This window comes from Salvelinus namaycush, chromosome 15, assembly GCF_016432855.1.
Source record: "Salvelinus namaycush isolate Seneca chromosome 15, SaNama_1.0, whole genome shotgun sequence".
NCBI classification, from domain to species: domain Eukaryota; kingdom Metazoa; phylum Chordata; class Actinopteri; order Salmoniformes; family Salmonidae; genus Salvelinus; species Salvelinus namaycush.
In genome coordinates, this window is record NC_052321.1 from 6455380 (window position 1) to 6469361 (window position 13982).

A 13982-nucleotide genomic window follows, 5' to 3' on the forward strand; every position below is an offset into this window, starting at 1 on the left:
ATACAATTGAGCACATCTGGGACATCATGTCTCGCTCCATCCACCAACGCCATGTTGCACCACAGACTGTCCAGGAGTTGGCGAATGCTTTAGTCCAGGTCTGGGAGGAGATCCCTCAGGAGACCATCCGCCATCTCATCAGGAGCATGCCCAGGCGTTGTAGGGAGGTCATACAGGCACGTGGAGGCCACACACACTACTGAGCCTCATTTTGACTTGTTTTAAGGACATTACATCAAAGTCGGATCAGCCTGTAGTGTGGTTTTCCACTTTAATTTTGAGTGTGACTCCAAATCCAGACCTCCATGGGTTGATAAATTTGATTTCCATGATAATATTTGTGTGATTTTGTTGTCAGCACATTCAACTATGTAAAGAAAAAAGTATTTAATAAGAATAGTTCATTCATTCAGATCTAGGATGTGTTATTTTAGTGTTCCCTTTATTTTTTTGAGCAGTGTACATTTAGTATCCATATAAACATGTACATTTTCCATGCATCCACATTTTTGTCAATCACAGCCTCCGATAGGTGTGATGTGAGTGACAAGTCGTTTTTGCAGATCCGTTTTAGGTAACCTCTTTTATCATCTATCGCAACATCATACATTTCTGAAATCCTCAAGATGTTTCCTAATCACACAACAAGGACACATGTTTATCGTATTCACAAGAGGCCATTTGTGTACACTGAGACACAGCCATATTGTCAGTTCGCATTTTGATAAACTTGGACAGCAGGTTAGATAAACTGGGATGGTCTTAATAGTACCCCAATGATAATTCAATTTTGTGTGATTAGGAAACATATTGAGTATTTGAGAAATGTATCCCGTGTTATACTGCATAGATGTCAAAAGAGGTTACAGAAGACGGGAAATGCAAAAATTCTCCCACTTTTTCTGAATTCTCCCTACTATAGTTCTGCTTTGTGCAAGATAGCAGTACTACAAGAACCAGAGCCCTGTCTAATCTAATTACAGGGTCCCTAATGTAAACTGTATCTCTTTCCTACATTGGTAAAGACTATACGACTGTCCCACTTTAGATACTCCTTGCTGTCCTACTTTAACTAACTATGGCTGGTAATGCGGGATTACAAAATTGAAACATAATATTGGCAACTTTTTTTATTTTGATGCACCAGTACATAGTATGCATATTTACATCACAATTTTTCCCAGTGCAATATTTCTGACCTTTTTATAAACTTAACATCAAAACAGAAAAAAACCTATGTTACTGATCTCACCATGTGTTACGCAGGGTGAGCGATTTGTTAGGAGCTTGCTATGACCCCCTTTATGTCGCAACAGTTAAATGATGTGATTTTGATCATGTGGTTCCTCTGCAAGGGTTTAGTAACAACAGTTGTGATTTTCAATTGTCAAACCAAGAAATAAACACGTCAGGATTAAACTGTCCCAGTTCATGATGTCCCAGTTTTTCTTGAATTCACCATACTGTATGTCCATGGCCCTTTAAGAAACTCCATGTTTTCGCAACATGTGATACGTCAACATAAAAAAACGGATGATGACGATGTTATGTAAAAATAATTAGAAATAACAAAAAAAAGGAAAAGAAAAACTCCGAAGTGAGTCGAGGTCCATGTAGCTTACCGTCCGTAGGTAAGTGCTCTCCTTTCATATTTTCTTTCTCCTGCGATGGTTATGGCAGTAACTAGTGTAATTGAGGTCGATATCCGTAGCCGCCTCGCAGTTTGAGGGTCTGTAATTGGATGAAACTACATCCCTTTGCAACTGTACGGTAACGTGTTTCATATCTACATGCGGAGTCTCATACACCTGACATGTCTTAATAAATATCGCACTTTTTGGGGGGATTTTCCTGCAATCGTTTGTATCAGCTGTTTTTGACGCTTCATGCGCAGTGTTCGGGCGGAGTTATTGCGACTCGAGTTTGAGTGGCTGGCGAGAACAGAAAGTCCAGTGACATCAAGCCCTTCGGAGTAGACTTGAGGATGGACACAAGGAGTTGAAGTCAGAAGTTTACATACACCTTAGCCAAATACATTTAAACTCCGTTCTTCACAATACCTGACATTTAATCCTAGTAAATGTCCCTGTCTTAGGTCAGTTAGGATCACGACTTTATTTTAAGAATGTGAAATGTCAGAATAATAGTAGAGAGAATGATTTATTTCAGCTTTTATTTCTATCATAACATTCCCAGTGGGTCAGAAGTTTACATACACTCAATTAGTATTTGGTAGCATTGCCTTTAATTTGTTTAACTTGTGTCAAACGTTTTGGGTAGCCTTCCACAAGCTCCCCACAATAAATTGGGTGAATTTTGGCCCATTCCTCTTGACAGAGCTGGTGTAACTCAGTCAGGTTTGTTGGATCCTTGCTCGCGAACGTTTTTTTTTTCCAGTTCTGCCCACACATTTTCTATAGGATTGAGGTCAGGGCTTTGTGATGGTCACTCCAATACCTTGACTTTGTTGTCCTTAAGCCATTTTTCCACAACTTTGGAAGTATGCTTGGGGTCATTGTCCATTTGGAAGACCCATTTGCGACCAAGCTTTAACTTCCTGACTGATGTCTTGAGATGTTGCTTCAATATTTCCACATAATTTTCCTCCCTCATGATGCCATCTATTTTGTGAAGTGCACCAGTCCCTCCTGCAGCAAAGCATCCCCACAACATGATGCTGCCACTCCCGTGCTTCACGGTTGGGATAGTGTTCTTCGTCTTGCAAGCCTCCCCCTTTTTCCTCCAAACATAATGATGGTCATTATGGCCAAACATGGTACCTACAGGCATTTGGAAATTGCTCCCAAGGATGAACCAGACTTGTGGAGGTCTACAATTGTTTTTCTGAGGTCTTGGCTGATTTGTTCTTGGCTGTGACACGAGTTCAAAGCAGCTCAGTGTAAGCATATACAGTTGAAGTCGGAAGTTTACATACACTTAGGTTGGTGTCATTAAAACTCGTTTTTCAACCACTCCACAAATTTCTTGTTAACAAACTATAGTTTTGGAAAGTCAGTTAGGACATCTACTGTTTGCATGACACATAATTTTTCCAACAATTGTTTACAGACAGATTATTTCACTTATAATTAACTGTATCACAATTGCAGTGGGTCATAAGTTTACATACACTAAGTTGACTGTGCCTTTAAACAGCTTGGAAAATTTCCGAAAATTATGTCATGGCTTTAGAAGCTTCTGATAGGCTAATTGACATCATTTGAGTCAATTGGAGGTGTACCTGTGGATGTATTTCAAGGCCTACCTTCAAACTCGGTGCCACTTTGCTTGACATCATGGGAAAATCAAATGAAATCAGCCAATACCTCAGAAAAAAAATTGTAGACCTCCACGAGTCTGGTTCATCCTTGGGAGCAATTTCCAAACGCCTGTAGGGACCACGTTCATCTGTACAAACAATAGTACGCAAATATAAAGACTGGGAATTATTACCTAATAATTATTACCTATTACACCTATTATTACTGACCTAAGACTGGGAATTATTACTAGGATTAAATGTCAGGAATTGTGAATAACCGAGTTTAAATGTATTTGGTTAAGGTCTATGTAAACTTCCGACTTCAACTGTAAATGTCATATTTCAGGTTTTGTTTTTTTGATAAATTAGCAAAAATTTCAGAACCTGTTTTTGCTTTGTCATTACGGGGTGTGTGTGTGTGTGTGTGTGTGTGTGTGTGTACATTGATGAGGAAAAAAGTAATTTAATAAATTTTAGAATAAGGCTGTAATTTATCAAAATGTGGAAAAGGTGAAGGGGTCTGAATACCTTCCGAATGCACTGTATTACAAAACATTTTTGCTGTAACAATCAGTCCCTTCTTGCATCAATTTTTTTACTTTTAAATGTGTGATATAAACTCATTGATTCTTGAAGAATATAACTTGTAAATGCCTCGAACTTAAAGGCCCAGTGCAGTTCAAAAATGTAATTTTCCTGTGTTTTATATGTTTCCACACTATGAGGTTGGAATAATGCTGTGAAATTATGAAAATTATGTTAATGTCCTTTTAGTGTCAGAGTTGTTTGGAAAGAACACTCAAAGTTTCAGCCTGTTTTGTTGGGATGGAGTTTTAGCCAGGTGGTAAATTTAGTTAATAGATCAATGAGAAAGAGTTCCAATCCTCTCTGCTAGTAACCGCTAGTTTTCAGTTTCCCCTTCCCACTCCGACCACTCACAGACAGTCCTAGCTACATTTTTGTTAATTTTTGACCATTTTAATTGAAAACAATCACAGGTTACCCACATTGTTACCCAGAAAGGATTTGATATTGAGATAAAATCAGCTGCATTGGACCTTTTTTAAATAAACTAAGACCATCAGAACCCAAAATATAAGCTTGTTTTACTCAATTGTTTTGTATACAATGTAATTGTAAACAAACACTCTATAGCCTTAACATGGTTAAAGCTATAATTCTGATCTCATGGATGGTCTGTCCTTGCATGCATAGCCCCGTCTATTAATTGGCGAGTGGTTACATTTCTCCAGCCACATCCATAAGAAGTTTAACCAAAACGGTGACGGGGTGACCGCTTTATTGTTTGATTGCCCCTTTTAATGAAATGTAGCGAATGGGTTATGTGAAGCCTGTGACAAGATGTCACTTTGCAGTAGCCTCCAGAAATGTCAGAGCCTATTTGTAATGCACCATGAATGGAAGCATAAAGCCATACAGGAAGTCTTCTTCCACAAAGTGCCCTGCTGGTTACTTACACTGCCTGCTTTGTCACTCTCTTTATTCTGAATTAATAATCCTCTTTTAAATATGCAATTCATGAAAAAGCAGAAGAATCTGTGCACTTGGATAGTAATAAGAGTTCATGTGGAAAAGTGCTCTTTGGTCTTTGGACATCAGATGCAATATTGTGCAGTTGTACACTGAGCAACAAGAATATCTGAGATGGTTTTGTTTTGATTACTGAGCAGATGGAAGCCATAAGACTCTGACCTTACCCTATGTGATTGTTTTGTGGACGATCGTTGGCCCCTAACTTAATAGCCGAGGTAGCAGAGCCTGCGTTTACACAGGCAGCCCAGTTCTGATCTTTATGATCTTTAGTTATATTCACCACCCTACCTTAACATGGAGGTCTATTTAGTTATATTCATCACCCTACCATAACATGGAGGTCTATTTAGTTAGATTCATCACCCTACCTTAACATGGAGGTCTATTTAGTTAGATTCATCACCCTACCTTAACATGGAGGTCTATTTAGTTAGATTCATCACCCTACCTTAACATGGAGGTCTATTTAGTTATATTCATCACCCTACCATAACATGGAGGTCTATTTAGTTAGATTCATCACCCTACCTTAACATGGAGGTCTATTTAGTTAGATTCACCACCCTACCTTAACATGGAGGTCTATTTAGTTAGATTCATCACCCTACCTTAACATGGAGGTCTATTTAGTTATATTCATCACCCTACCTTAACATGGAGGTCTATTTAGTTATATTCACCACCCTACCTTAACATGGAGGTCTATTTAGTTATATTCATCACCCTACCTTAACATGGAGGTCTATTTAGTTATATTCATCACCCTACCTTAACATGGCGGTCTATTTAGTTATATTCATCACCCTACCTTAACATGGAGGTCTATTTAGTTATATTCATCACCCTACCTTAACATGGAGGTCTATTTAGTTATATTCATCACCCTACCTTAACATGGAGGTCTATTTAGTTATATTCATCACCCTACCTTAACATGGAGGTCTATTTAGTTATATTCATCACCCTACCTTAACATGGAGGTCTATTTAGTTATATTCATCACCCTACCTTAACATGGAGGTCTATTTAGTTATATTCATCACCCTACCTTAACATGGAGGTCTATTTAGTTATATTCATCACCCTACCTTAACATGGAGGTCTATTTAGTTATATTCATCACCCTACCTTAACATGGAGGTCTATTTAGTTATATTCATCACCCTACCTTAACATGGAGGTCTATTTATTTGACCAGTTTCTGCACATCCTCTGATGGCCACAATGCGCTGGTGGTTCTTGGTGACATGCTGTTGCTGTAACATGCGTTACTCGCCATCGCCATGCGTGTCTGTTTTTCTGTTTCCCCACCCCAGCCTCCACCTGTTTGGGCTATACTTTTGTAATGGTTGACCTTTGCTATGGCAGTGAGTTACCCTGAAGCTGCAGATCCTAATGCCAATACCTAATGTATTGTCATTTACTTTCTAATAAGTGGTTAAACAAATACGTGGCGTTTTCTGTCTGAATTCCACTAAATGGTCTTTTTGAGCAATCAGCTCAGCTCTTTTGCCAATAATTGACCAAAATATCAGAATTGGGCTGCCTGTGTAACACAGCCAGAGCTGGATGGGTCACATGATGGGTCACATGGATGCGGATGGGTCACATGGATGCTCAGCATCGGGGTCTGTTCTAAAGGGTGCAGCATTACAGAACGTCCAGAGAGAAATGTATTCAAATCAAATCAAATCTTGTGTAGAACCGATATGACTGACTGGCAATGATATGACTGACTGGCAATGATATGACTGACTGGCAATGATATGACTGACTGGCAATGATATGACTGACTGGCAATGATATGACTGAGTAATCTATGAAGTTCTGAGCGTTTCACTGAGTACACTATTGTTCTCACTGGTAGTGGCACTAAAAAAAACTAGCAGACTAAAGCCATCGTTTATTTATTTTTTTGCTAATTTATTCTCATACCTTTTTCTTCGATCACGCTATCAGTTTAGGGGAATGTGTTTTTTTTATTTTTTTTTATCCATTTCAATCTTGAGATATTAGTATCTGAAATAGCTTGTCATGGCCTTTACTGGTCCTCTTAGCTCCAAGCCATACAGTAGTAAAGCACTGGCAGCTCGTTCCTATTTATTGTGTTGCACTGAAAATATATATATATAAACGCAACATGGAACAATTTGAAAGATTTGACTGAGTTACAGTTTGCCCACACGACACCATACACCCTGTCTAGCCGGTACAGTTGAAACCGGGGTTTCATCTGTGAAGAGCACACTTCTCCAGCATGCCAGTGGCTATGGAAGGTGAGCATTTGCTCACGGAATTTAGTTACCACGCCGAATTGCATTCAGGTCAAGACTCTGGTGAGGACGACGAGCATGTACAGTGGTTCCTCCTTTAAAAGTTGCGGCAGACTGCTGCACACCCTGCATGCTGCTGCAGCATTCTGTGGCACATAATTAAATTCTCAGCCAAATCTTTTGTTACTGCAAGTTATTGCTAGTTTGACCACCAGAGGGCATCTTTGAGAAGCATTTGATGGTATTCCTTATTGGCATTACCAGATAATTTAAAACCTTTTTTGTAATAACATAGTATATTGGATTGATTTTAAGAAATTTGGCTTAATGAATTTGATTAATATTATGGTGTTTCCATTCAGAGAAAAATTTTCCGTTTGTAAATTCAGACCGTTTCGCTCTCGGAGCGCACACTGGACTTTCGGGCCGAGGACTAGGGTTCCTTTGAGGGTTCTGGCCTTACAACGGCAGTCAAGCACCCAAGCTAAACATCGTAAAGTAATTATTCTGCGCTCTGGTACACTCAGACGAGAGTGCTCTGAAATCCGTGTAGATAGTAGGCATTTTTCACCCTGCCATCTTCTATTAGTTCTATTGAGCACCGTGGCACCAACTCGCCTTCCGAACGTTCTATTCCCAACTTATTGTTCAACGACACAATGCCTGCTTCGCTATTGTTGGCAATGAGACCTGCTCACGTTGTTTTGTAGTTCAAATGTAAACAACTAAATTAATATATAATATTGGAACTCTGCAGTCTTCCCATTGTTTCCTATCGGGAAAATGTCTCGCAATGTGTATATTTTGATTTTTTTCAAGTTGGGTGTAACTGGTGTGAAATGGTTAGGTAGTTAGCGGGGTGCGCACTAATCGGTTGCGCGTTTCAATCGGTGACGTCGCGTTTCAATCGGTGACGTCACTCACTCTGAGACCTTGAAGTAGTTGTTCCCCTCGCACTGCAAGGGCCACGGCTTTTGTGGAGCGATGGGTAACAATGCTTCGAGGGTGGCTGTTGTCGATGTGTGCAGAGGGTCCCTGGTTCAAGCCCAGGTAGGGGCGAGGAGAGGGACGGAAGCTATACTGTTACATGGGCACCATTTTAATCAGGAGAATCTCCTCTTTGTAATTATGTAAGTCTGGGCAGCGAGCTCGTTTGTCATCGATCGCTAGACCAGAAATAGTCGGAAGCTTTTATTTTTTCCCTACTTTCTCATTACGCGAACATAAGCACAGTTGACACCATCGAGGTGCGGATGTTTACTTTCTACACAAGTAGTTTTTTCCAGTTTCGCCCGATGAACAGATTGTAGTGGTAAAATAAAAAGGGATACGTTTTTTTATGGAATTCTAAGTATCACTCCAGTCAAAACAGACACAGCATCATTAAAATAATGGAGTTTGATATGACTGAAAAATAATGTCTCAGAGATTCATACCTGAGCCGCACCTTTATTTGCCAAGGAAGAGTACATGATCAGTGAATATATTCAATGTACAGGCTACAATGTGGGGATCTCATGTGTGGTAATAACTACAGTACATGTATATAGGATGTGCATCCTTGGCACAATAAAGTTACTATATTCTACTCAATCCATAGGTTTCATTAATGCCATTCAGACTTGAAGTTGATACAATCACTATGATAGCTGAGGTTCATAGTTTGGTATGAATATTAGTTCAGAACCTAACGTTTTAGGGTCCATACACAGGTCGGCTACATACTATTGCTAGCTACACATCCATAGGTATACAGTTATTTTTATCCTCCACTACACAGTAAGCAAGTAAATAGTTAGCTATCTATGTTACTTCAGCTGCATTGCAAGGCAAGCTTACACAATTGTACATTAAATTTGCAGTAAATGCTTTAGCTAGCTAGATTCTTTACATCCACTGTTTCACAAGGCGACATCCTGGTTTTCTGGTTTTCTCAGGAGTCCCTAAAACATTAAACAACACGAATTACAAATTCATTCTCCTAAAACTAGCTAGCTGGCTAATGTTAGCTAGTCAGATAACTTGCTAAATAGCGATTTTTGTAAATTAACTATATGACAAAAATATGCACAAACGTTTCTCTACATTAACTAACATATTCCTCTCAATTGTACATTTTTGCTTGACTCGTTATGACATTATTGCAACTTACAATTGGTTCCGCCGTAATGTTTTGTCAGCCATCTTTGTTGAAGCATGCCACAAGGCAAGGTGGCTCGCGTCAAAATTCGTCATTGGAACCACTCGATATGATTGGTCATATAAAAACCTTGGGACCCAAATGCATAATGAGTGCTGTAACTCCACCTTGTGGTGGTCTGGAGCAATGAAGCCGTGACGCTGGGTACCTCTAAGTCCCGTGGTGCAAGCTCGCAACTTTTAAAGGAGGAACCACTGTAGATAGTTTCTGACAGTTTGTGCAGAAATGATTTGTTTGTGCAAACCCACAGTTTCATCAACTGTCCGGTGGCTGGTCTCAGACGATCCTGCAGGTTAAGAAGTCAGATGTGGAGGTCCTTGACTGACGTGGTTACGCACACATCTGTTATTATCTTTGCATAGTCACTTTAATAACTCTACCTACATGTATATGTTACCTCGACTAACCGGTGCCCCCGCATATTGACTCTGTATCTGTACCCCCTGTATATAGCCTCGCTAATGTTATTTTACTGCTGTTCTTTACTTATTTGTAACTTTTTATTACTTTTTTTAGGTATTTTTCTTCACTGCGTTGTTGGTTAAGGGATTGGATTGTAAGTAAGCATTTCACAGTAATTTTGACACGTGACAATATTTTTTTAATTTATTTTTAATTGCACGCTCCCTCAACTTGAGACATCTGTGGCATTGTGTTGTGTGACAAAACTGCACATTTTAGAGTGGCCTTTTTATTGTCCCCGGCACAAGGTGCACCTGTGTAATGATCATGCTGTTTAATGGGGTGGCAGGTAGCCTAGTGGTTAGAGCATTGGGCCAGTAACCTAAAGGTTGCAGGATCGAATCCCCGAGCTGATTAGGTAAAAGTCTGTTGTTCTGCCCTGAATTAGGTTGTCATTGTAAATAAGAATTTGTTCTTAACTGTCTTGCCTAGTTAAATAAAGGTTAAACATGAGCTTCTTGATATGCCACACTTGTCAGGTGGATGGATTATCTTGGCAAGGGAGAAATGTTCACTAACAGGGATGTAAACACATTTTTTGAGAAATAAGCTTTATGTGAGTATGGAATAAGTGGGTTCTTTTATTTCAGATCATGAATCATGGAACCAACACTATTATAAATACAAACTGTATGGTTATCTTTCTAGGTCAAGTCTGTTTCAAGGGCAGTCATTCAAAAATAATTTAAAGGGGAAGAGAAGCCCATTGATGGTTTATCTCTGCTGGTGTCACTTTCTAAAATAGACGACTCTCATGTGGTTAGAGTGTATGGATTGATTGTATTGTAGCAACCTTAACCCAACACGTAGTGACCTCGTCAAGAGGTTTGGATCTCTTGGCATAATGGCTGAGGTGTTGGGTTGACCGTCACTGGTTCGAGTCCCAATCGGGGGCTACACCCTGAATTCGCTTCAGTGTCGATGATGGACGGAGTCTCATGGTGTCCCGTTGGAAAATGACCTTACTGCTGCCACCAAGTCATTAAAGAAATCTTATGTCCAGTTATACTTCTGCAGATCATCTAATCAAATAGATGACGTATAATTGTATCTAATTCTATGAGTGTCAAGATTATCATTGGTGATATCGCAAACAGAGTTTGTGCTTAGTGATAAAAAAAAATCTAACATGACAGCCCGGAGGTTATCTTTGTAATTAACTCCTCTCTGAAGATGAGAACCACCTTCAGTCACAAACAGCATTTACATTGCTGTGATACCAGAAAGCAAAAACTTTTTTTTAATGTCCCCTACACATAATAAAAACTCCCAAGGGCATCGAAGTTGCTTCCACTAATGGTGCAAAATAGTAATGCCTGAAAGAAGTTAGTACCAGCGTGGAATGTTTAATAAGTCACATGTAAAGCTGTCAGTTGTTAAACTTGCTCTAATGTTGAGGATAACTTGTTTCATACGGCCACGCTACAAACCTCAAACACAGCAGCCACTACCTGGACTCAAGCCAAATGACACAGCTGTGAAATGTACTGGTCTGTTTCGAGGAAAACGGCCACTGAAACCAACCAACGTCAGCTGTGAAATGTACTGGTCTGTTTCGAGGAAAACGGCCACTGAAACCAACCAACGTCAGCTGTGAAATGTACTGGTCTGTTTCGAGGAAAACGGCCACTGAAACCAACCAACGTCAGCTGTGAAATGTACTGGTCTGTTTCGAGGAAAACGGCCACTGAAACCAACCAACGTCAGCTGTGAAATGTACTGGTCTGTTTCGAGGAAAACGGCCACTGAAACCAACCAACGTCAGCTGTGAAATGTACTGGTCTGTTTCGAGGAAAACGGCCACTGAAACCAACCAACGTCAGCTGTGAAATGTACTGGTCTGTTTCGAGGAAAACGGCCACTGAAACCAACCAACGTCAGCTGTTGGTGGATCCACAGCTGCAATAGATTTGAAGGGCTCCCTGGCTTCTCTCTTATCACACTTGAGTATTTACATGGTGAGGGACAGTAACTCCTGTTTTAGGAGTCAGCCGCTGTCACCCCCCGAGGGGTTTTGTATGTCTCTTATCTTTCACTGAAAAGCACAGAGCACATGGCATAAAGTGTCCTTCAAAGTGACAGATGAATGACATTGGGCACCTCCCCACTTCAGATCTTCGGAAAGACAGACCCTACTAGTCAGAGGTCCATTGTTCCTGATGGTTTTTGAGAGGCATGTCAACCTTTTTTACTGGCGTAGAAAAGCTGTCAACAAAGGGCCAGGTTGTAACTGAAAAATGTCCATGTGAGTTGATGAGATCTAAAATGCTGACCGCAAGTAGACTCCCAATCACTCTCCCTCTCTCTCACACTCCCTCTTTCTCACTCTCACTCTCCCTCTCTCTCACTCACTCACTCACTCCCTCTCTCTCACACTCACTCCCTCTCACTCACTCACTCACTCTCTCACACACACTCACTCACTCACTTTCTCTCTCACTCACTCTCTCACACTCCCTCTCTCTCACACTCACTCTCTCTCTCACTCTCCCTCTCTCACTCCCTCTCTCTCTCACTCTCCCTCTCTCTCATTCACTCACTCACTCACTCCCTCTCTCTCACACTCACTCCCTCTCTCACTCACTCACTCACTCTCACACACACACTCACTCACTCACTTTCTCTCTCACTCACTCTCTCACACTCACTCACGCGCTCTCTCTCACACTCTTACTCTCACTCGCTCACACACACACAGTGGTTAGTTTCAAGTCTCCTCACACACACACACACACACACACACACACACACACACACACACACACACACACACACACACACACACACACACACACACACACACAATGGTTAGTTTCAAGTCTCCACTCACACACACACACACACACACACACACACACACACACACACACACACAATGGTTAGTTTCAAGTCTCCACACACACACACACACACACACACACACACACACACACAGTGGTTAGTTTCAAGTCTCCTCTCACTCGCTCACTCTCAGCTCCATCTGTCACTGTCCCTGGCATCTTGCCCTGCTCTTTGAAGATGAGCTGAAGCTAACTAGACTTCCTGTGTCATCTCCCATCTGAACAGAGGTTGTGAACTGTCATCTACAAATCTGTGCACACGAACGTGTACAAATGAATGTTCACATTTGCTGCCTGTTGAGTTCATGGCAAGCATCAAACAGTTTGAAGTTTGTGTACGTCTTCTGTACATTCAAGCATTCAACACCTGACATGCTGTGTCAATATTAATGGTAAATAACTTTGGAAGTAGTAACTACACTACCGTACTTTATTAACTGATTTTGAAGCTTTTGTAAACTTCTCAAATTGGTGTCATGTCTCTCTCTCTCTCTCTCTCTATGCTGCTTTATAGTGATCATGAAAGTTGTTTCCAAGCAGTGATGGAAAAAGTACTACATTCTCATACTTGAGTAAAAGTAAAGATACCTTAATAGAAAATGACTCAAGTGAAAGTGAGTCACCCAGTAAAATACTACTTGAGTAAAAGTCCAAATGTATTTGGTTTTAAATATACTTAAGTATCAAAAGTAAAAGTATTAATAATTAAAAATTCTTTCTATTAAGCAAACCAGACGGCACAATTTTTTTTTTTTTTTACCCGCACAATATATATATTTTTTACGGATAGCCAGGGGCACATTCCAACACTCAGACATCATGTACAAATGAAGCATGTGTGTTTAGTGAGTCCCCCAGATCAGAGGCAGTATGGATGACCAGGGATGTTCTCTTGATAAGTGTGTGAATTGGATCATTTTCTGTTCTGCTAAGCATTCAAAATGTAACGAGTACTTTTGGGTGTCAGGGAAAATGTATGGAGTAAAAAGTACATCATTTTATTTAGGAATGTAGTGAAGTAAAAGTAAAAGTAGTCAAAAATATTAATAGTAAAGTACAGATACCCCAAAAAACGACTTAAGTTGTACATCATTAAAGTAGTTTTACTTAAGTACTTTACACCACTGTTTCAAAGGGATGCTAAATTACATTTTTTTTTTATCTCATGGCACCTGGTTTGCATTCATTAAGGCACGCAATGGAAAAGGTTTTTCAACAGAAAATAAAAATGAAAGTTTCTTATTGGAAAGATCCATGTTGATTTGTAGTCCCTCGCGGTTTCAGTCCATTTTCTTCCGCTTGGAGCTTAAAGAGCAACTGAATGTACCTATTCCGCATGTGTTTCTCTGTTGCTCACTAAGGAAAAATGAATTTCAGTCTTGGAGATGCGG

The 13982-nt window shown here is 40.1% G+C and overlaps 1 protein-coding gene across 2 annotated transcripts in view; it reads left to right on the forward strand.

Moving 5' to 3' along the window:
* The first annotated feature begins 1520 nt into the window (after window positions 1-1520).
* bahd1 (bromo adjacent homology domain containing 1) overlaps window positions 1521-13982 on the forward strand; it is a 31220-nt gene continuing 18758 nt past the window's right edge. For both annotated transcript variants that reach the window (XM_039009255.1, XM_039009257.1), the window contains exon 1: window positions 1521-1631. The gene's annotated coding sequence lies outside the window, so the exon portion shown is untranslated. The remainder of the gene's footprint in view (window positions 1632-13982) is intronic.